Source organism: Filicampus tigris, chromosome 4 (assembly GCF_054856515.1).
Source record: "Filicampus tigris isolate MCC_2025a chromosome 4, RoL_Ftig_1.0, whole genome shotgun sequence".
Lineage (NCBI taxonomy): Eukaryota > Metazoa > Chordata > Actinopteri > Syngnathiformes > Syngnathidae > Filicampus > Filicampus tigris.
In genome coordinates, this window is record NC_141220.1 from 2,315,660 (window position 1) to 2,340,000 (window position 24,341).

The 24,341-nt window shown below is 41.2% G+C and overlaps 1 long non-coding RNA gene and 1 pseudogene across 1 annotated transcript; both read left to right on the plus strand.

The window, feature by feature from the left end:
- Positions 1-3,134: 3,134 nt before the first annotated feature.
- Positions 3,135-9,871, plus strand: LOC147148089 (uncharacterized). The gene is made up of 4 exons (XR_015086474.1): positions 3,135-8,091; positions 8,511-8,620; positions 8,706-8,774; positions 9,106-9,871. It is a non-coding gene; the product is annotated as an uncharacterized LOC147148089 (long non-coding RNA).
- A 2,992-nt stretch (positions 9,872-12,863) lies between these two features.
- On the plus strand, positions 12,864-14,851 carry LOC147148090 (uncharacterized; annotated as a pseudogene).
- Positions 14,852-24,341: the final 9,490 nt, after the last annotated feature.

Genomic DNA, 24,341 nt, shown 5'->3' on the forward strand with positions numbered 1-24,341 from the left:
ATGGAAAATGGTATGTATTTTTTCCACTGTTATACAAAACAATTGTGTCTGCCTACTTCGCTAAGAGACTGTGGCTGTTTTCAAGAAATTCATTGTCAAGAGTCACCACCAGACGAAACTACTCCTGTCGTACAAATTAATTTGTACGACAAGGTGAATGGTAACTAACGCCTTAAATAAAATTAAAGCAAATGGAAGCTATATGGTCGGCCCCCACATGTTTTCACCTCACCAAGTCTGGCCCTCTTTGTTTGTTTGGATAGTTTGGATACCTCTGTTCTACACTGACTGGTAAAGCAGGAGAAGGGAAGAAGTTCATTCTGATCACTCACTTCCTTATTTCCAACCAAATATTCATCATCAACTCAACTCCGTTGAATATCCATCCGCCCATTGATCCATTATCTGAACCGCTTATCCTACACTCAAAAACAGTTGGGTTAAAAATAATACAATTTTGGGTAAAAAAATTGACTCATCCACTACTTGGGTCAATATGACCTAACTTTTTGCATTGCTTTTGCAGAAAACATCCCCAAAAATAGCTAGTTTTGTACATAACAACCAAAAAATTGGGCTGACCCCGCACCTGTTGTGAATGTCTAATCAAGTATTTTAAAGGCCTAGATAGACCAAAATGACGTTGGCCAACAGTGACAAAAAATTACCCCCTTTGGCGTCCGGCCGGCTATCGGCACGTCACGCTTGAGAAATACACCGCAACGACAGACAGCGACGCTGACCATTAAAGTACCTTCTGCCCATGCATAAGATGTAATACCCTTCCATACCATCGGCGGCGGTAGTCACTATTTCTCATTGTTAGAAAAATCCAACCGGAAAGCTGTTGGTCGGGGGCGGATTATAAAAACGTAAACTTTACATTCAGCTATATTCTTCACTCACGATGAACTCCAACGTGAAGTAAACCATCACGTTCTTGACACGGTATTGTGAAATACTTAAATTGTCAACCCTCACTTTTGTACTTGAAAGAAGATTAAGGCAGCGAAGGCGTGCTCACTGTTTATCCGTATTTGTCACTTCCCGTTGGTGCTCTGAGTGCTGATTTGCTAGTTAACAGGCCAATCAGAGTGATCAAATGTCACGACTGGCGACACCGATTCAACATGCGTAAAAGCCCCCAAGACGCTTACTGACGAGTTATGACACTGCGACGGTGGTCACTACACCAATCACGAATTTGGTCTATCTAGGCCTTAAAAGGACTGCTTCCACAATTGCCCGATGTCAGATTATTCATCTTGCTTACCTCCATTGTTCCAAGATACTGAATTTTCCTAGACACCATAGATACTGTTTCTAGTCCGTTCTGAACGTGTGAGTTTTTCCGTGTGTTGAGTGTTTGTTTGATTATTCTGACGTGTTTTGTACGTTTGAAATTGCTGAATCCAAACGCACGGACTGAGGGGAGAAGAAGAATGAAAGAAGAATAAGGTGCGCTGGTGTTTGACCGAGGGAAATTTGAAAACAGAATGCTGCTTCATTGTCACACATCGGAGTGGGGGAGCTTTTGCTTGGTAGAAGACAAGCCTGGCTAAACAAAAATGGTTTCTACTTTGCAATCAAGTGGCCGCCACTCTGCCGGGTGAAGACGAAGTGTACGGTCGCAATGGACGTAAGTACACGCAGTTGGATAACAACGAGTGGCGCGTTCAAAGCGTGTTTGAAGCATGTTTTGAAGCATGTCCACAGCTGGTTTGAATAGTAAATTAGCCAGCTAATGATCTTTAAATAAACCTCCGCCGTTAGCATCTCTCCCGCGGTGGCATAATGACGTTTTTGTTTTTTTTTTAGGGGTGGGGGGGTCATTGGGTGATAATTTTTATGAATAAGGGCGGGGGTTAAGGCCAGAAGGGTACCCAGGTCAAGGTCGGGGGGTCGAGGCCGCATCGGCAAAAAAAAGGTTAAGTGCCCAGCTCTGGTATTACCAATTAATATTGATACTAATCAATCACCATTGTCAGCCATCTCACCATTTTCTGATAAAATAGCAAAAGATCAAGGCTGAGCATATTGGAAGAGGAGCAAGGTCCATTTTAGGCCATACAATATGTCAGGGCATTTTAGATGTTTAGGTTTAAAGGTGTATTGAAAGATAAGTTATGTTGCAATGAAAAATGTTTCAAAAATTAATTAAAATACTGTACACTCAAATAAGAGCATTAAAAAAGACTAAAGTGAGTGTCGAACAAGTATAAGAGTAGGCCATCGTTATGAAACAGAATCAAATCGAAGAACCAGAATCTGAATCTTAATCGTCCAAATTCAAACGATGCCAAACCCAACTCTTGACCCGAAGTACAGTCCTCCACCCTTGCTATTTTCTTCTCGCTGACTCTTCCCCCTCCACCCCTCTCATCCATGCACATATCTTCTGTCTTACTCAGGCTAATCTTCATTCCTTTCCTTTCCAGCATTTGGCTCCACCTTTCTAAATGTTGTTTTTTTTCAATGTTGAATTTTCAGCAATTAGGCGAGTCCAATACAACAGTCTGGAAAACAAATTACCTTTTTGTTTTTTGATATTTGAAGGTCCAAATAAGACACAAGTCTAACAGTACAGTCTTGTAGTCAGTAAAAGAGTGTGAAGGAAAATAGATATGGGAAGATTCTTATGCAGACAGGTGCAGTAGGTGACTATAGAAGGAAAAAGTTTAATGACAAAAATTAAACAGGTGCAGTTAAAGTCGCCTTGTTCTAACTTCACAGAGAATCTACAAGTTAGAGGTTCTTTATTCAAAAGCAGGTGGCCTCAATAAACAAAAATGTTACGCTGTTGTTTGCTAAATAATGATTTTCCATAACAATATTCTTCCAGCTGCTCCGTGCTTCCAATGCAAACATCATGCTCCATGGGGATTCCAGTCTAACCTCATCTGTCAGCCTATCCATCACGATTGCAAAGAGGAAGGGCCTCAGATCAGAGCCCTTATGCAGTCCCGCCTCCACCTTAAACTCCTCCCTCACAGCGGGTGAGTGACTGCAGGAGGAGATGGCACAAGTAGCTGAAAAAGTGCTGGAGCAGTGTTGCAGTGATGACCAGATGATGAAGTGAATCTGACTGGAGGGTGTCGTCCTATTTATGTCGCTAGATTTTCTTGGTCAGTATTTAATATGTTCAGTCATGATCTTACAATGTGGAATTAGAATCCAATCAATCGTGCAGATTAACTTCTCGTGATTAATTGAGACTATTTTTTAGGTTTGACAAGTTACTGAAATGACTTCACACATTCAGTTTCAGTGTTCTCCATGTTTCCTCTCATTTATAGAGGTCATTGCCAGCAAGATACAGTTGCTCTTGCTTTAAATAGACTTTGGTGTAACTCAGTCTTGACTGAAAATACTTTTACTTCATCACTTAAATTGGATACTATTCAGATGGATTAGATAAAATGGCATGCGACGTTGGACACAGCCAGGAAGCATAGTACAAAGCTAAGTAAATATGTTTATTTATTGTTAAAAACATGCAAGTTATAATGTAGGTAGTGAAAAACATTGGTTAACTTGGATGTGTACATAGGGCGGGCGTAGATGTAATAGTAGTGTTGGGGAGTTCGTTTATGGTGTCCAAAAGGGGACCCCTCTGATTTCCCTGTGGTCGATTTGTAACTGATAGCGTTCATTCGGTCAAGAAAGAACTGGAAAAGTATTTGAAATTGAACATTTTCAGGTCCTTGAGAAGTTAATGAAAACTTAACATTTTCTATAAAGTTTTAGTAAAGTCATGGATATACTGCGGGTGAATAACTAGCAGCAAGAGTACATGTGCACAAAAGTGTGCCTTAAAGTGTACATGTGGTGGTAAGAAGGAAAATGGTTCATCAGAAAAATTGCATCCAAATATGTTTTGGTTACCCTGGTAAGCTTATAATAGCTCGCGGGACTTTTCTGTCCAAGACGGCATGGCAACTAAGAGCGCAGACATACTCCTTTTTGGCCTGGTGCAAGCGGAGCCTTGACGTAGTGTCGCTGAAAGGTGACTGCCATAGGTAGTACCTGCTCACACTGGATTCTGGTCTACAAAAAAGCTATCATGGCGGAATGCAAAGCGTATGAATGTCTCAGTAACAAGCAAAAAAAAACCAATCATAAACAGTAATTGGCTGTTAAAAACGAATGACAATTTCCAGATTGGAGTCACATCACACACACGTCTTTGTGTGATGTATGAATGTGACACCCCACTGCATTCAAAAAAGAAAACACAGAAGATTTGCATGTGAATGGTGTGGCAAAATAGAGCCACACACCCTAACACAAGGGGCAGTGTGGCTGTGATCATTAAGTGGGTGCCTATAATCTGGGCCTCTTTGTGCCTCTTTCTTCCTCTTCCTCCTTCACAGAGCCGGCACACAGGTGAAGTGCGCGGATAGGCGTATGTCAGAGTGATAGCAAAATTGTTGTGGCCCAGTGATGGGCCACACAACCCACCTGCACTTGTCCCACATACCTCAATGAATGAGGGTCCTTTAGTGGTCTACATCATGTATCCACATGTGGGCCACAGAAAGCCCGTATCTCAGCAAAATCATATAACCATAGCTGGCCCTATGATGGACCAAAACTGGTTCCTGATGATGGTCAAACAGATGAGATAGCGGATCGTATGCTTTGGCGAGTGTGGGTTTGATCTTTTGTGCTGGTGTTAAAGCTGAAAGCATCATCTTCAATTGACCCCTGTATACCAAGCACATATCCTTGTGATGTTGTGTTTGGGTTAAGATCAAGAGGCTTGGTGGTCTCAACTCTTTCTGTGGGCTCGAGATGAGAGAGAGTACAACTGCGGTTTGAGTTGAACTTGCATAAGCGTAGACCTGCAAGTTTTCACGAATCTTGAGCTTCGGTAATGAGCTCTTGAGCTTCTTGGACTGAGGGAGCACTGGTCAGCCCATCATCAACATAAAAGTCCCTTTCCACAAAAGCTGCAGCTCTGGGTTAATCAGATCTATATTGTTGTGTTAAATACTTAAAACCAAAATTTGTACAACCGGGAGAAGATCTGGCACCGAACAAGTGGACAGCCATCCTGTATTCTTTAGGTTCTGTACTTAATTGGCCATTCTCCCACCATAGGAACCTCAAGTAGTTGCGCATCTCTGAACTGACAAAGAATTGATGGAACATTCTTTGGATGTCACAGGTTATGGCCACAGCTTCCTTTCTAAAGCAACAAAGTACTCCCACCAACGAGTTAGTCATATCAGGGCCGGTGAGGAATGTATCATTCAATGAGATGCCGAGGGATTTTGCTGAGCAATCAAACACTACTCTCAACCTAGTAGGCTTCTTCGGGTGGTACACCCCATGGTGCGGAATGTACCACACGGTCTCACTCTCAGATGCAAAAGGGGCCAGCTCTGCATCACCTTTACGAATAATATCTGTCATAAAGGCAGTATAACGTTCATGGTATTGCTTGTCATTAATCTTTTCTTAAGGTGCTGCAGTCGGACAGTAGCTAGCCTCTTATTATTTGGAAGTTTTGGAGGCAGAGTGTCCTTGAAAGGGAGTGGCATCTCATAGTGTCCATCTGGTCTTTGAAATATTGTGTCACTCAGAAGTTGTATGAAGTGAACGTCATCTTGAGACACATACTTGTCCTCATAGTTTCTTTCATTAAAATCTGACTCCAAGACTTTAAGCACATCAGCTGCTGACTGTATGGGAACTCTCTTTGCTGTGACACGAACATAGCTCTGATTGCCTAGTCTGTCCAAGTGTGGATTTACTGACCCAATTATACGCCATCCCAGAATAGTTCTTTTGGCAAAGGGCTCATTAACGTTTCCAGTAATCACTTCTAGGGGTGCTAGAGATGGACAGTTATAACCAATTAACAACCCCACATCACAATCTTGAAGTGGCTTCGTTTTGTTTGCTCGAGATTTCAGGTGAGGCCACTGAAGTGCAGTTTCTGTAGTGGGGATATGAAACTTGTCAACGGGGATAAATTCTCGAGAGTAAACTTAATCAATTTGGACTTGGGTGTTAGAGTCATAGCCACGTACTTTCAAGTTGCAAGTAAGTTTACTAGCCACAGCAGTGTCGAGAGAAGTCATGGTACTTAATTTCAACTGCACTGGTTTAGAGTCAACATTCAGTTCAGAAGCCAAATCTCCTCAAATAAAAGAGGAGTCACTTTGGGTCTCAAGTAAGACATAGGTAAGTATTTCCTTCTGAGGATGTGAAACAGCTGAGACAAAAACTGGCACTATGCTGGATGTGGCAGAAGATTTCCTTGTTTGTACATGAGACATGGCTTTATGTACCTCCACATTTATGCTATCCACGTTGCGTGCACTTTGAGAGATATTCTCAGTTTTGCTTTGTCTTGGTTCTTTTACCTTTTCTATATGCAGACAAGTAGGGTGACGTTGGTTGCACTTACTACACGAGTGGCGCATCTTGCAATCTTTGCTTACGTGACCCTTTCTTAGACGTCCGAAACACAGGTAATTTTCACGAATTAATGTTGTCTTTTCGTCCATAGTCTTTGCTGCAAACATGGAACATTTCACTATGACATGCGCATCATTTCTGCAAAACAAACAAGGTGGCTTTGGTTTAAAGGTGGCTACAGAGGTGTTTGACTTGGGTTTGACAGTTGTTGAGAAAGTCCTTGCTCTCTTAACATATCTTTCCTCTGAAACTCTTTCATTCATTGAGAATGGTGAGGCAATGGGATTGCAGGCTACTTTGGCTTCCCTTTGCATGAACTCTGTAAAGTGAGCAAAGCTGGGATATTCCTGTCTTATGTCCATCTCATCCACAACAATGCGACTCCACCTTTGGACAATCCAATCTGGCAGTTTCTTTAATAACTTACGATTCTCCTCACAATCGTTTAAAATCTCTTGGCCCTTAATTTGAGGAATAGCCTCACGGCAACTTTGGAGGAAATCTACAAACTCTCAAGGCTAGAGGGTCATTATCATTTATTTTGGGCCACTTCGTAAGTTTATTTCTAAATGCTCTTTGAACCACGAATGGACTGCCATACCTTTGTTGTAGCACACTCCAAATGCTGTGATATACCTGCTCGGTATTCCGGTAAAAGTATCCTTCCACAGCTTTTTTTGCATCACCTGCAAGGTAACTTTTTAAGTACAACATTTTCTCACATGCAGGTAGAGGTTTATTGCCTACCAGGGCCATAAAGGATACCTTCCAATCCATAAACTTTAGGGGATCACCACTGAAGGTGGCAGGCTCAAGGCGGTTCAATGTTAGAGAACTTGCAAGGGCTTGAGCCAAACGAAGCTCTTGTTCCACTGGTGAAGTTTGAGGCAAAAATTAAGGCGCATGAGGGTTTAGGGAGGGCTCAACAGCAGGGTGACCATTCCCAACATTGTCTGAATGTTGGGATGACAGTTCGATATTTTCTAACTCGTCTTGAATATTGTAAACTCTTACATGAGCAGCTGTAACCTTTACCTCGCTGTCTACTTTCAGTTGCTGTAGTTTAGTCTTCATCACCTCAATCTTGGCTTTCATTTCAAGCTCCTCTCTTTTTATCGTTGCAAAAGCCAGTGATTCCTTTATCTTCCAATCGCTCTCCAATTTGCTCAATTTGGCTTCCTGTGCAAGTATTAATCTCGAAACGCTGGCTTGCCCTACTTTGGCGGCAAGTTCAGCCTCTGCCTCTACTCGACTGCTTGAGCCAGATGATCCTGATTGTTGGGCAGAAATTGCTGTTTCTGTCTCAGTATTTCCAGGGTTCCAGACAGGTGCATTTGTCCTTTTTTTATTGAAACTTGATTGTTCAATGTGAGTTGGCAGCACCGTGAGAACGCGCTCCGCTTTCCAAGGGGTGCAAGTTCCTCCAGTCAAAGCTTGAGTCCAACGTGGCCATCGCCACTGCCACTCAGCCGTCCTTTCAGCTTGCTTGCTTGTCATAGAGTTCAACCAAACATTTCCTGGCAGCGAGAGCGGTTTAAATAGGCACAGGCGTGAGAAAATGTTGTACTTAACAGTGGACAATTAATGTACAGTTATATCTAGATGCCATGGGTTGCGTTCTTGGACACCGGAGCAATGGATTCTGTGGCGCTACTGACGAAGGTAAACACACGAAATACTCAGGAATACTTGGAATATTGTCATTTAGTTATCTGTTGTAGTAATTTCCAGCAGAAACGCAAATTGTGTGAGTGCATGTGCACTGAAAATGGTTAGCTGTTCAAAGTCTCACCACTGAAGTATTCATAAAACAGGATAGTGGATTTACTGTATTTACAGAAAGTAGTTTTTGTTTTTGTAAGACACTGTACTATTCAGTTTAAAAATAAAACATTGCGTTTACATACAGGGAAAAAATGTGCCTGAATAGTGAAGCATTTCATTTTGAATCACTCCCACGTCAAATAAATGTTAAAAAGACAACTGTTGAAAATAAAATGCAAATGTAAGTCTTATATTACAGGCCAATATATTCTAATAGTGAACTCTGACCTTTTTGGGCATGTATTTTTGATTTACAGCTGTTCTGGATGGATATTTCGAGACAGTTTCAAGTGAAGAAATAAAGAGCCATCATCATCCGCTACACAGAAGTGCAGTGTCTCCTGAGACTCAAGCATCGCCAGTCCTGGTAAATTTCATTTTACAATAACTTGTAGGGCACTTAAATTATTTACCGTTACTCATTTTGTAACTTTTGTATGTCAAAATGTCAGCGGAAAAGGAGCCCAATCAACTCTTCCTGGATCCTGCATGTGCTGCGCTGCTGTTTCTGAGGCATGAAGGTAAAACAGAAATACTTTGTTATGGTTTGATTCAGTTTGTCACCTGTTACAGCCATTATCAGTAGCACTTTTGAGTTACTTATAGCAATAACAGGCTGATGCCAAAGGTAAGGCTCTGCCTCCCCAACATAACTTCCACCTTTATAAACTCAAGTACAGTACTCATGAAAAAAATAAAATATTGCACGTTAAATAAAAAACTGCACCTGAATAAATATATGTAAATAAAACCAACTGTTGAACATAAAATGCAAATGTATGCATAAATCACTGACTTATATCCACTAATACTAAACTATGACATTTTTCTGCACGTTTTTTTGATTTGCAGCTGTTTCACATACTGTAGAAGTTTCCAATGCAGGGACAAGTGTGATCTCTCCATCAGGCTACCCAGAAGCAACCCTCATCCAGTGTTTGCCCGTGTCAGTAAGATGTTTCACCTACAATAACTTGTAGGACAATTCCGTTATTAAATATGCATTTCGATTATCAATGGGAAGCCGCGTAGGGGATGGGACCTTGGATGCAATCACAGAAATGGAAATCGCAAGCCAGGAGTTCACTGTGGCAGAAAATGACGTATGGCAAGCCAGACACTTTTCCAAGTTGCGAGCGATCCCGAGTCGGTCCGGGTGCAAGACTATAGTAAATTCAGCCCGGCTTCTGGCTGTGTGTATTTTGTCTTTTAGTGTGCACAAATAAAAAGTCGCAATGTATAATTTTTTTTTCTTCTCCAAAACACACTTCACGCTTGCTCTAATTAAAAACTCCATAAGAGCTGTCAATTAAGCCAAGTATTTATTTCAACTTATCCATGTATGGTATTTGCTAGGGATTTGCGCGACTAGTCGTTTAACCGTTTAACCGTCTACGATTTATCAAACGTTTAGAATTTTACTAGTCGGTTAAACGCTGCATTGAGAATCATGCATCTTGTTCCTCACGCCTCGGACTCTATGAACAAGCTGAGCACCAAGCGAGAGAATTGCTCCCCTCCCCCGCGCCCACACGCACACATAGTAGGGGGCGGGGACACTAAGTGTGGGGAATAAATGTAAATTCTGTCGAAGCTAGCACGAAAAACAACGGCACAGTTTGGCAGTATTTTGATGTAGCAAATGACAACAAGGTCGTCTGTAGGCTTTGTAAGCATAAACTCGCTTACAACCACTCTCTCGGAACGATGAGAAACCACATCCAAAGTAAATCTCGATGTGAACCTGCAGGTCAATGGCGGCGGGGCCAGGCAGACGTGCATGAGAGCGTTTGTTCCAGCCAGGCGCTGCGATGTTCACCGCACAGCAAAGATTACCCAACTAATTTGTAAAATGACTTTCTTTTGTTGAGGGCAAACGGTTCGAAAAATTAATGCTGTATATCGAGTCTGAGTACGTGGTGCCAAGTCGCAAAACAGTAAACGCCCCAACTTGAGAGTAGCCATAAGAAAGAGTGGATGCTACGACCGTTTGAACGGGTCAGCTATGTGGCCAATGCCTTAACTACAGACGGATGGACGTCCATAGCCACCAAATTTTACATGACTATGACGTGTATAACGTATGTGGACGAAGGACATCTCCGCAGCTGTGTGCATCATGCGACTTGGAGGAAAGACACACAGGTGAAAACTTGGCTGCTCTCCTGCGGAGTGTAATGGGTACATGACACTAGAAAATAAAGTCGTCGCCCGTGTGCATGATAATGCCGCTAACATGGTGCTGGCGAATGAGACCCTGCTGGACTGGGATTCGGGACCATTACTCATGACATTATTCATAATAAATGCCATGCATTGCATTGGCAAATGTATCAGAAATGTATTTCTCTTTCAATTGTTCACTTTTATTCAATCAGTTGTTGTTACATCAATAGAATTTAAATTAACAAACTGTCCTGAATGTTCGGGCTAAAATAGCCCCTAAATACACACATTTGCATTATAAACTTTGAATTCAATTTGTATTAAATTTCAAGTTTTCTTGCTTATAGACTAGTCGACTAGTCGCAAATAAAATTTGAGACAAGTCGGCGGGCAAATTAGTCGAAATTCCCATCCCTAGTATTTGCAATGCTGACCAGGCTACAGACAGCAGATTAAAACATGGCAAAATAAAAGCAAATACATATACTGATACTCATATACTACAAATAGGTTAAGCTATTATGTGTCTTAGGGAAAAACTTTTTCATTAAAAAAAATATATATAAATCACTTCCTTATTGAGATAAAGGGTAAATAAAAAGATACGCTTACATAAGCATTAAGCAACAATACTTTCACTCTGATTTTCATGCTGACACATTTGAATATTGATTGTATATTTTAAAGTTAACCAATATAAATTTAGATTAATTAATATGATCGCTTTAAAGATCACTTAATTATTCTCTACCTGCAATTTGATGTTGATATAGGGTGTCAGTAATGAGTAGGTGTCACGGGTTCGTCTGTGAAGGTTTAAATGAAAAATGATGGCGCAGTCGAAAAATTGGAGTTCAGTGTTTTAATTACTCAAAAAGTGCCCCAACACGTGAAAAAGATATTTACAGTAAGCAAAAACTAAAACTAAACTGTGGGTACAGATTAGCAAAAAAATATATATTTTTAGCAAAATATATTTTTTTGCTAATCTGTAATCTGTACCAAATTTACTTATCTGTGCCCACAGTTTAGTAATCTGTTCCCACAGTTTAAAAAACAGTACCCACAGTTTAGTAATCTGTACCCACAGTTTAGTAATCTGTACCCACAGTTTAGTAAACTGTACCCACAATTTAGTAATCTGTACCCACAGTTTAGTAATCTGTACCCACAGTTTACTAATATGTGCCCACAGTTTACTAATCTGTACCCACAGTTTAATAAACTGTACCCACAGTTTACTAATCATACCCACAGTTTAGCAAACCGCTAGCGTTCCGTCGTAAAACACGGTCGTATATCTGTCAAGGTAAATTAAATTAGGAGGTGTATTGTTACTAGAGCGTAGTGCAATGCTTTGTGAAACACTTTTAGAACAGTCATGGTGGCGTGGTTTATTTTAACTTTCATCCCCTTATATCAAATGGAAATAGAATTGATCTAGTTCGATTGTGTTGCTTGAGCAGATTTAGCAGCGAACGGCTACAATTAGTCAACGTGTTTATGTTTATTTTTCGTGCGTCAAATTCATTCGCAACCTTTTTCGCTCGCCACAAGCAATCACCCAATCGTGACAACTGTTATCCTCGCCCTGGTTTGACTTTAGTGTGGTCTTTCCGGCATATCGGACGGAACCAATGTGGTTTTAGTCGAGTCCTCACCGGAGAATTAAGTGGACGTTTACTCACGAATCACAAGCAACTACGACTGCCGGAGAAGTGATCATTTACTCACTAATCACAAGAGCAGACAACTACGACTGTGAAAGCTCTCTAAGTACTTTGTCTGAAGTTACTTGTTTAACGACAACAATTCTTTTGTGTTTATCTGACATTTTTGTCTGAAATGGCTTGCTTATGTTAAAATTTTGTGCGTCAAGTTTTAAACATTCGCAGTATTTTCAGAAATCGTTTGATTCAGAAATCAAAACAAAATTCTATTTTGCCTCCCCTGCAGAACGCATGTGACGTCATGGATCAACTTCAGCTCATAGAACTCTATTTTCATTTGGGTCTGAACTACAAACACATTGTGCATGTGCTGAGCTCCAAACACAGGATCTGAGTTTGAGATCCCTCAAACGAATTCTTAAGAAGCATGGGTTGTACCGCCGACTCCACTATGACCACCCAAAAACCTTTGTGAACTTAATCAGAGAGGAGCTACAAGGCTCCGGAGCTTTGCATGGCTAGAGGTGGATGTACACTAAATGTAAAGACAGAGGACTGCGTGTACGTAAGGAAGATGTACGACTGCTCCTTTCCGCAATTGATCCAGAAGGCACTAAATTTAGAATAAGACTGCATATTTTATTAAGGGGCCAAATTTTGTTTGGCATGTCGACTCATACGACAAATTAAAGCCATTTGGCATTTGTATCAATGGAGCCATCGATGGATTTTCAAGACAAATTTTGTGGCTGAATGCATACCACACAAGCAGTGATCCAAAAGTCATCAGTGGCTACTTTCTAGAAACTGTGAATGAATTAGGTGGATGTGCGCGTATCGTTAGAACAGACATGGGGACAGAAAACAGCTCCATTCGAGATATCCAGCGTTTACTTAGTCTGACCCACAATGATGCGCATGCTGGTGACAAAAGCTTTCTTGTTGGAAGAAGTACATCAAATCAAAGAATAGAGAGTTGGTGGGCCTTTCTCCGTCGAGAGTGTAGAATTATGTCTGGATCTCTTCCACAGACTTAAGGATGAAGGACATTTTGATGGAGACTTCTTGGACAAGAACCTCATGTTATTTTGCTTTCTTGGTGTAATACAGGCACTTTGTTAACTCCTTTTTGGCCATACCGTCTTTGACAAAGCATGGCAAAATTATAAATGTGCTTTTATATTTTCTTCTGAGGAACAAAACTTTGCATTTAAAGTTTTCAGGATAAAAAAAGACAACTTTTGAACAAGTACCAGAATTTTTCTTTGACATTGTAGAAGAAATATACAACATTAACAGTGCTGACTCACTGGATTGTATTCTTTTGGCCTTCCTTGGTAAAAAGTTGAAGACCCAGTGGTCAGTGGTGACTGCAAACATGTCAAACATTGGTGCATTTCTCCAACAGTGTGAACTTTATGGCTAGTCTCAATTTATTGGAAAGTAAATAATGCATTAAAAAATAACTTTTGATTTCAGGATTATATCTGGCCCCAAATGTGTTCACAAAGTCAATTGCTCAAATTCGTTTGATTTCATTTGTGGTTACAGTACTTATTTTTTTAAGTTTACCTCAATATGTACACAGGCACAGAAGGACGCTGAAGATAAGTTTGACCTCAGTGCAATTTTGTAATATAAGATCAGGCAATGTTTAAACATAATGCCAGTATTTTACTTCACTTTCAATATTTCAGATGGCATCCACATGAGTACATCTGTGTTTGCACAATGAACTGAGATTTGACCGTGAAAAAGGTTTCAATTTTAAATTAGTTGTTTAACCGATATATGCCAATTGCTTTGGTAATACCTATAGGATGAGCTAGATGCAGTCAAGGAGGTGTGGAACAGCCATCTGATTCGTCCATCCAAGAACGAGCGTGTCCCTCATGGTCGGCCTGATGTCATGTTCATGGTCCCTGAACTGTACGGATCCATGGACTTTTTGTGTCAAGTGACTGAGGAGGATTTTATGAGGTGTGAAGGTGACTGGATCCACCGCAATGATGTTGCTTGTGATGCTGATGTGGTCACTCTGTGTACACGCATAATGTCACAGAACAACCTCCAAGTCCCAGTGGATGGATATATTGCCATGGACAATTACCTCAACTTGAGAGAGGAGCTCATTATACTTTTAGACCTTTAGTAGATACAGTACAAGTGTAAAATATTTATAAGTCCTTTTACAAATTATAACATATCACACTATTCAATCAATGTGCCTCGTCTTAACTCATAGTGAAGTGTGTGCCTCCTCTCCACACCTCATTGAATGGTGGAACACCTGGTTTGCATCTTTCATTCAACAGCAGGAAAGTAAAACCTGCCATATTTTGGATTCACCTGAGTGTTAAACCAAACAGCAGGTGAACATCCCTGATCCAAAAAGTAAAAATATAACTAAGAATAATAATGCATTTTATTATTTATGTGTTTGATTTTTATCATTAGGCCAGCTTGCTTGGTGTGCTTTGCTTTCACATATGTATGTTAATTGCACACACACACGCACGCACGCACGCACGCGCACACGCGCAGACACACACACACACACACACACACATAGACAAAAAAAGTTCATAGTGTTCCAGCTGCTTTCGCTCCCCTTTCCCTCAGAGCTGGAACACCTTTGTTATCAGGGACACCGAAGAATAATAAAAAGAAAGGGGGCGCAGGAGCCGGGCAGAGGGTTTTAGGAACTGTAATCGTACACTTCCCTGCGCTCTCCTTGCAAGTAAAAAGACAATATTGTTGTAGAATGTCTTCTCTCCTCATTGTGTGCATTGTTTATGAATGTCTCACTTGGTGTGAACCTGACAATAACTAATGTATATATTAAACCAGGTAATAGTAATTGACACAACTCCTATTCAAGATAGATTAGGCTTTCGGTGAAATATCGAAATGCTCTGGTGGATCCAAAATATGCTTGGGTTTTACTTCCTCAAGATGGATTCTAGAACTCTGACTTGACCACTGAGCCTCTTCTTTATTCATCAAGCAACGTCTTCAATTAACCATTAATGAGCATCCTCATCTACTGTATGAACAAGCTCCTCACTCTTTCACGAAAGCGCCCTCTTCACTCAACTGACAGCAGTGATTCCATTTTGGTGTCATGCAAGTTTCAATGGTTTTCGGGTATTATGATTATGACTGACTCAAGTTTTTGAGATACTATATTCCATATTTGTAACATTTACATGTATATGCCATGAATGTGGTGTATCTAAAAAAAAAATAGAGCCAATCGAATAAAAAGACATTTTTCAACTCAGCAGCCCAAAATTACACAGAAACCATTAAATAATTTTGGCAATCGGGAAAAAAAATGTTGGCCAGTGTTAATCCCCTTGGAGGGGTCGAATTTAGACATTTTTCAATTGTTCAGACAAAAGCCTCTTGACAGGCAGCTCCTATAACTCATGATAATTGTTTTGTTAAGTCCGCAGCATATTGCTCTTTATCTATTATAACACGTATGTTTTACAGCATGTGTAATTCTAATTAGAATTTTCTGTACACTTGCTGTGTGTGGGCATACATGCTTGTACAAACATAAAATGTACAGAAAATTATTAAAATAAATTAGGATGGATGGATATACTGTACATATTGTGTATTTGTCTTGATGGTTCTACCCCAATTGGCTGTTGCTCAATTATGGTTTTATAAAATAAAAAGACTCAAACCCCATCAGGTATTATTGGTATGCAGTGAGCCAACACGATCTTTAATTGGTATTTAAAGAAAAAAATTAAGCTTGCTAAAATAAATGTGCGTAACTAGCTTGAGTTAAAACTGCTATTTTAATCCTTAGGTGATCCTCAAATGTGTTTGTGGACAGACCAATGACTATGCGAAGCTAAGTGGTCAAATTTACACAAAGGCAAACTGCCAAAACAGACAGCAACAAGGTGACATCCTTACGACTGGCGATTTCGGTATTCAAACAGCAAACAATGTCTGAACACGGTCTGTCTGTGAACTGAGTGAATTTTGCAGTCTTGACTGAAAAAAAATTCATACAGGAACATTTGCACACTTTATTTTTTATAAAGTTAGTGTAAACAAGATACCGTAATCGACCCAAGCCAACACAAGACAAGCTGCTTGCAATACAAGCAGTAGAGCTTTTTTATAAAAAATAAAACATGAGTTAAAGCTGTTGCATAACGACAGTGGTCAACAAAATTGTGTATTACCACAACAATAGCGCACTCTAAATTTGCAAAGAAAAATCCATGCAAACAACAACTTACTCCTCGAGTCAATAAAGGTAAACGACCCAGCTTTCAGTCCAGCCATATGCAATGTACCAGTACAAAATTGTAAATCCGGCCTACAAAAATCTGACCATAAAATGGTGCATTATAAAACACCAATGAACACATTTCCAGACAAAGCAGCTGAGACACTTCAATATATGTGTTTAGCAACAATTTGTAACTATTTAAGCAGAACAAATACAGCTAAAAGAACATTTGTAGTTATCTGGTACAAAACGAGGACAAAGTTAGTGTTTTAATCAAAACTAAATTATGTCCATAACCCACATGTTTGCGTCAAGTACATTTTCAAATTCCTCTGACAACTCAGGGTACGACCCATAGTTGTTGGCTAACTCCAGAACACAGCCACATGTATGGGACATTGGTCTCCTTGTAAATGGGTTCTCTCTGCTCGAAGAATCTCACATAGATTTTTTAAACCACTAAAAGATCTGCACCTTTGGAAAACATAAGTAAAATATTAGTTTCATATCACATACCACCAGATACTCTATACTATGCGTCTGCCACCTCAGATTTAGCATACACATCTGGAACACAACAATTTATAAACTTGATTATTGCTATGCTAATCACTTCAGAGTGGCCTTTTATTGTGGGCAGTCTAAGGCACACCTGTGAACTTATCATGGTGTCTAATCAGCATTTTGAAATGCATACCTGTGAGGTGGAATGAATTATCTCGGCAAAGGAGGAGTGCTCACTAACACAGATTTAGACTGTTTTGTGAAGAATATTTGAGAGAAATGGTGATATTGTGTATGTGGAATCCGGTCAGGGGGGCCGGCTCTGTCCTGGGCTGCTCCCTGGACTCTGTGGACTCGGTGGGGGACAGGAGGATGTTGGCCAAGCTGTCATCAATGCTGGACAACCCAGACCACCCCCTCCAGGGCACCCTAACAGCACTCCACAGCTCCTTCAGTGACAGACTGTTACACCCTCGCTGTGCAAAGGAGAGATTCCGCCGTTCCTTCTTGCCTGCTGCTGTCAGACTCTTTAACAAGAACATTGTGTAGTCTCTACAAACTGGCGGACATTAGTGCAATTGTGCAGTCCTGCACCTGAGCTCATATCGTGCAATACCCAATATTCCCCACTACTGTAATACCGTGCAATACTCAACATTCCTCACTACTGTTAGTCTAGTTTTATTTTTATCCAATGCTGTCCCTTACATTTCACTACAGCACTGCAGCACTGTCACTTACTTAGAGTATTTTTTTCCTCTGTACTATGTACAGGCCGATATGAGTGTTCCTCATACTTTTTATGTAGATGTAGGTTGGTGTGTATATACACATGTTACTGCGTATATTTACATAGGTTTGATCCTTAATGTTTGCCGTCAATGTTATACATTAATGGCCACATTATGCCGCCGTCCCTGTGTGACCTATATCTTTGCTGCTGTAACAATGAAAATTTCCCCACTGTGGGATCAATAAAGGCATTGTTATCTTATTATCTTATCTTATTTCAGACCTTTGAGCTCATCTCAAAAATATATGAGGGCTGTCAAAATTAAAACATTAACTATGGAGAATAATAAAAATTTTATAATGCATTAAAAAAATTAAAAAAACTCAGTTAACGTTTTATTTACTTCCTGTGGCAGCTTCCCTCTGCTCACTTTGCAGCCAAACTTAGAGGAGAGTCACTGTCAAAAGACAGGCTTTTACGTAGTTTTACTTTAAAAAGAAGTTGCTCGATGGCTCATTGGAGAAATCCAAAATAATTTTGTCACTTTGCAAAGCCAAATTCAAATACCATATTTGTTGTACGTCTTTGGTGTATTGTTTGATAGTTGTATTTTACATGAATATAATCATATTCAGGTATCAAAGAAAGCTACTAGAACATACTTTGAATCAAATTATTAATTCCAAGATTTTACTCAACATCTTGTAAGTAAACGCAAGGATGGACAGTGTGTTAAGAAAACAGACATTCGTGCATGTATGGTTAGTAAAAATAAGTGTGTTAAGTTAAGAAAACAGAAATTTGTGCTAGTCATTACCAATGTATGGTAAGTAACAATAACCTTTGATTCTTGAACTAGGTGTGACACAATGGGCTGAAATATGTACCACCAGAAACTGAAACTGAATGACACACAAAATGTTGTGTCTTTCACAACTTAATAATTTGGAGAAGGCAAACGTTATCCTAAACTTTGCTGAAATTCTCACTTCTTCTCAATGGCAGAGATGGGAAATTCTGTTGCAGAAAGTAATAACCCTGCCACTTTTTGTTTTGAGCCACAGGTGCTTCTAATCAACTGAGCTTGTTTACCTGCCGGTTGAGTAGAAGCACCTGTGGCTAACAGCGTCGACGTTATCCATGGGTGGGATTCTGGGATCTTCCTGCTTCTTCTTCTTTTTCTTTATTGGTTGGTGGCAGCTGACGTTTGAGGTGCATTACCGCCACTTACTGTGCTGGAGTGTGGGTCAGAGTAGTAGTATGACTTATTGTACAGTACTAGGAAGAAAACAAACAAACAAACAAACCTAAATTCCGTTTCTCAAGCCCGTTTCTCTTAAAAACTGAAACAGCCTTAACCTTAATCCCTTCTGCCGTCAGCACATTTTTAAGAACACTACCACCACAATCTTCTTTAATTCGTTTATAGTACTTTTCTGTACTTGTCACGTTTTTAATTTGTTTGTTTGTTTTTTAGGCACAAACACAAGTGTTAACACTCACATTTGTGGTCTATCGAGTGGGAAGTGAACCCATGTCGAAGTCAGTCAACCGGAGCCACAGAAGACCACATTTTTTTCCACATTTGAAAATGAAGTCAGGCAATATATTAAAATGATTGTATATGTTGCACCGGCGGCACGGTGCTCGACTGGTTAGCACATCCGCCTCACAGTTCAGAGGTCGTGGGTTCACTACCGGCCCCCGCCTCCCTGTGTGGAGTTTGCATGTTCTCCCCGTGCCTGCGTGGGTTTTCTCCCACATTCCAAAAACATGCATGGTACGTAGATTAGACTCTCTAAATTGCCCCTAGGTGTGATTGTGAGGGCGGATGTTTGTCTCTATGTACCCTGCGATTAGCTGGCAACCAATTCAGGGTGTCCCCCGCCTACTGCCCGAAGACAGCTGGGATAGGCTCCAGCACGCCCGCGACCCTTGTGAGGATAAGCGGTATCGATAATGGATGGATGTTGCACCCTCACAAGGAAAGACACGTCTCCATTCTTCGTTTGGGCAACTGTACTTTTCCAGTTCAGTTGGAGTTTACATGAAGCATTTTTCATTGAACAGGCTTTCACTCACTAGCTCTTTTTTTTCTAACTACACATGTTGTGCTCTCCCACGATTTCCTCTCTTGCACTTTTTATGACATCATGAGCCACTTGAACTCTAACCTCTAGGTCCCAACAAGACTATTGTAATTACAGAATATATATAACAATGACAAAATAGGACTGTCCTTCTTACTGAAACTATATCTTATCACACATGAATGAAATATTCATCTTTAGCACATGTAGGTCGCAACACAGTCCCCCACAAAAAAAAATGTTGCCAAACAGTTTAGTTCACACAATGTACCTTCAATACAACACATTGAGAAGGTGAGCTAATAAGTATTTCCACACATACATGCTTACAGGGTGATAGGCTATACAATTTCTCAGCATCACTCTTTTTTTTCTTCTCATCAACATTCACTCATGGCTGAAATACTAAACTAAAGGTCCATAGTACTTTAGTATTGAAGGGTGATTAAGTCCAGTGACGTATTAGTGGGACCCCCAAATCTTCACTGTGGGAAAATACCCGTACACCCAAAACAATGTGACACCACATTTTATAAGCCGTGCCTCCGATAAGCCCATAGTGTATACACTACTTTTTCTGTATGTTAACACTACTGTCTTATACACATTACACTAGAATAATAAGCCTTTTCCCTGCTTATTACTGGAATAAATACTCAAGAGTACCTGTGTCTATTTTACTGCAGCATATGTGTCAATACTAACATCACCATAAACTTAAATTTATACTAATTAAGACTGAACAACCTTATGAACTTGTATCTATTTATATTGAAAAGGATACATGAATGATGGTCTGGCTGAAGAGTCGTGGCTGGCTCCTGTGGGGCTGTTCACACTCACAGGGCAGGTCTTCAACTGCTGGAAGGTCGGCCGGCCAAGTTCTTCATAAGTGTAGACACGCCGGGGCTGCCTGATTCTCTTTGGCCTGTCTAACCATGTTTTAGCATCACTTCGCTCAGTCTCGGGTTCAGCTTCCTCCCCACTATGTCCATCATCCACTGGCTCCTCTTCAGTATGCTCTTGAGGTGTGGGCTCTGGTTCAGGTCTTTCCGGTTGTGTTCACCCACTAATGGCTCTTCAACCAGATAAGGACATGGCAGCAGTAGATTACGATGTAACACTCGCTTTCTTCCATTTCCTTGCAATGGCTCCACCACATACACCGGACTATCTGGACTTTTGCTTCCCTTGAAAACATGAATCCCGACTTCCCAGTGACTACGCACTTTTCCAGGACCATCTCTGGGCGTGAGATTTCTCACCAGGACATGGTCATCTGATTGTAGTGTTGAACTCGATACATGCCGATTGTAGTTTTTCCTGTCCCCTTCTTGCATTCTTCTTCATATTCTGCATTGCAATACCATAGGCTTCTTGCGTAACTTCCCTCCATTTGTCTGCATAACCCAGATGTGACTGCTGGCTCTTTTCTTCTCCCCTCTTTAGGAAAATCAGATCGACAGGTTGGTTCACGACCAAAGAGAAGGAAGAATGGAGAAAATCCAGTTGCTTCATTCACAGTTGAGTTATAAGCATGGACTACTTTGTTCAAATGTTCTTTCCATCTTGATTTCTGAGACTTTTCAAGTGTACGCAGCATACCCTAACAGCGTTCTATTGAAGTGTTCGGCAGGGTTTGCTTGGGGGTGGTATGGGGGAGTGCAAGAGTGACTGATACCACAGTAGTCCTGGAGCTTCCGGAAGAGATTGTTTTCAAACTCTTTTCCCTGGTCGTGATGTATCTTGGATGGGAAACCCAAACGCATAATGAAGTCATCAAAAAGTTTCCTGCCTGCAGTCTTCCCTGACTTGTCTCTTGTTGCGTACGCCTGAGCATACTTAGTGAAATGATCACAACTACGGGTATATGCTCCTCGCCTCCAACACACTTGTCCAAGTGCAAGTAGTCAATGCAGATCATCTCAAATGGTGCAGTCTCAATGCTCTGAATAGGTGTCTGGTTACCCTGTTCGGTTTCTTCCTTTTTATGCAACGGCATACCTGAGTAACATAGTGTTCCACCTCCTGTCTCATTTTTAGCCAGAAGAAGCGCTCCCGAGCAAGAGCGACCATGCGATCTGCAACTAGGTGTCCCATCTCCTCATGTAGATGCTTGTAGACAATCGGCTTTAGAGAATCAGGAACAACTAATTATGACCTTGCTGTGGTTTCTCTTCTGAGAACACCATCTTTATCGAGCTGCAGACGGGGCCACTCCCTGAGAAGGTGCCTGACTGTTTCACTCTCTGCCATTTTGTCTTTACATTTCAAATTAGAATGTGTTCTTTTCAGAGCTAAGAATCTACTTATGGCTATGTCTGCATCTTGTGCATCTCGGACGTCTTGAACTGCAAGAGGCTGAATTGGTTCCAAAATGTTACACTCCTCTAACAGTGCATCTGTGTTGCAGGTGACAGCCGAGATCCAATTCACATATTCAGTGTTCTCTCTCCGTAGCGCTTCACCTATGCATTCAATAGCATCCTGCTGGTATTCCTCTGTGCATTCTTGGCTTTCGGGAAAGGAAATCTGCATCTCGTTTAGCTGATCCGGGTCTGTACCTGAGAGTGAAACTGTAATCCGCCAATTCTGCCACCCAGCAGTGTCCAGATGCATTGAGTTTTGCTGACTTTGTGACATAGGTCAGAGGTACATTGTCACTGTACACAGTGAAATGAGGCGCATGAAACAGATAATCACGAAAACGCTCTGTTATGGCCCATTTTAGTGCCAGGAATTTGAGTTTGCCAGAATGCAACTTGTAGTTTCTTTCTGCAGCTGTTAATGTTTGTGACCCATATCCTATGACTCGAAGAACACCCCCTTGCCGCTGGTATAAAACTGCACCTAAACCATCTTCTGATGCATCGACATGCAGTACAAAGGGTTTCTCTAGATCGGGATATGCTATGACAGGTGGGTTCGTCAGCAGGTCTACAATTTGGCTCACTATCTCTTGGTGGATTACTGTCCACTGGACTAGTGAACTGGTGGTAACTGAGCAGATTTGCGATTGCCCGCCTTTTTCTTCTGACTCTGCTTCAGTTCAGCCTTAGGCTTTGCCAACAATTCATACAAAGGCTTTGCTATTCGAGAAAAGTAGTCCTTTTATGTAGGACCTGTAATAACTTGGGAAACCCATCAGCTTTCTCACCTCTCTCACAGTAGATGGTCTCTCATACCTCAGGGCCTGCACTGCTTCCACCTCTTTGGGGTTCATTTTGTATCCTTCTGCAGAGACGACTCGTCCCACATAACAGACTTCACTCTTGCAAAAGTCACATTTCTTTGGCCTAAGCTTGATGCCACATTCTCTTTGTCGCTGCAGCACCTTTCTCACATTTTGGATGTGTTGGTCAAAGCTTGGACTAAAGACGAGGACATCGTCTAAATATTGGACACAGACTTCATCCCTTAGATCTCCCAAACATCCCTCCATGTAGCGCTGAAAAAACGCCGGAGCGTTAGTGAGGTCAAATGGGATTCTCACCCATTCGTAGAGTCCCCATGGTGTTATAAATGCAGTACAGGGCCTACTTTTCTCGCTCATAAATCCCTGGTGATTAGCCTTCCCCTGGTCCAGTACTGTGAACCAGGAGTTGCCTCCCAGGTTTTCCAGGATCTTCTTTATTCTTGGAATTGGATGTCTGTCGGGCAGTGTTTTCCCATTCAACAGCCTGTAGTCAACACACAGGCGTAGTCCACCATCTTTCTTTCTGACGCATACTATAGGCAAGGAATATGAAGAACAGGATTTATGGATCCAGCCTCGGTTGAGTAAGTCCTGTATGTGTTTTGTCACTTCTTGGTAAAGATGTCTAGGAATTGCATTGTAGGTTCTTACATCGTCTTTTAGCTGTATATTCAACTCAAGATCTTTAATGTCCAAGTCATCAAGTGTTGGTCGCTTGTCAGATGGCTCAGATCCACAGGTGGATCGCAGAGTTCAGCTGATGTGGTTCGGCTAGACTACTGGAGGAGAAATACTGTGGGCTGATGAGTGAAGTAGCTGGCTCACCATTGACTTTGCCTGTGATGAGTAGATGGCATCAACGTTGTGCAGCCGGCCTAGTGTCGTGCGGCCGCAAAGCACAATGTCATTGTCAGTTATATTCTCAACAGTCACTTCAACTCTAGCATTGTCTTCTGGAAGGAGCTGAATTAACTGTTCACGAACAACCGTGCCTGCTGGCCATGGAGCTTCAGCATTCGGTTCCAGCACTACGTGTGACGTACTCAAAACACACTTGTTCAACAAGCCATCATCACTTCAGCATCAGGTGTTTTTTTCTCCAGTGCGTCCCCACAATCGATACTTGAGCACCGTAGTGTTGACGCTTCCTAAGAATGCATGAACCAGGCAACGCTTTCCAGTTTGCCAGTGATGGGTGCTCTTGGGCTGAACAAGTCTGATTGGTCCATCTTACCTTCAGAGTGAAGCATGATCTCAATCTTGGCTATGTTAGCGGAGACATTTTTCTTACGACAACCTGGAGTCCAGTGTTCTGTGCTGCCACACTTGTAACAGTGATCGCACCTCCCATCTGGATTGGATGCTTGACATTGCTGACACCGTCTGATGTTTGCGTCAGTTGCAAACTGCAAATGTGAGCAGTGAGATTCTGTAACGCTTCACATAAGGCCTTATTGCCTTGATCGAC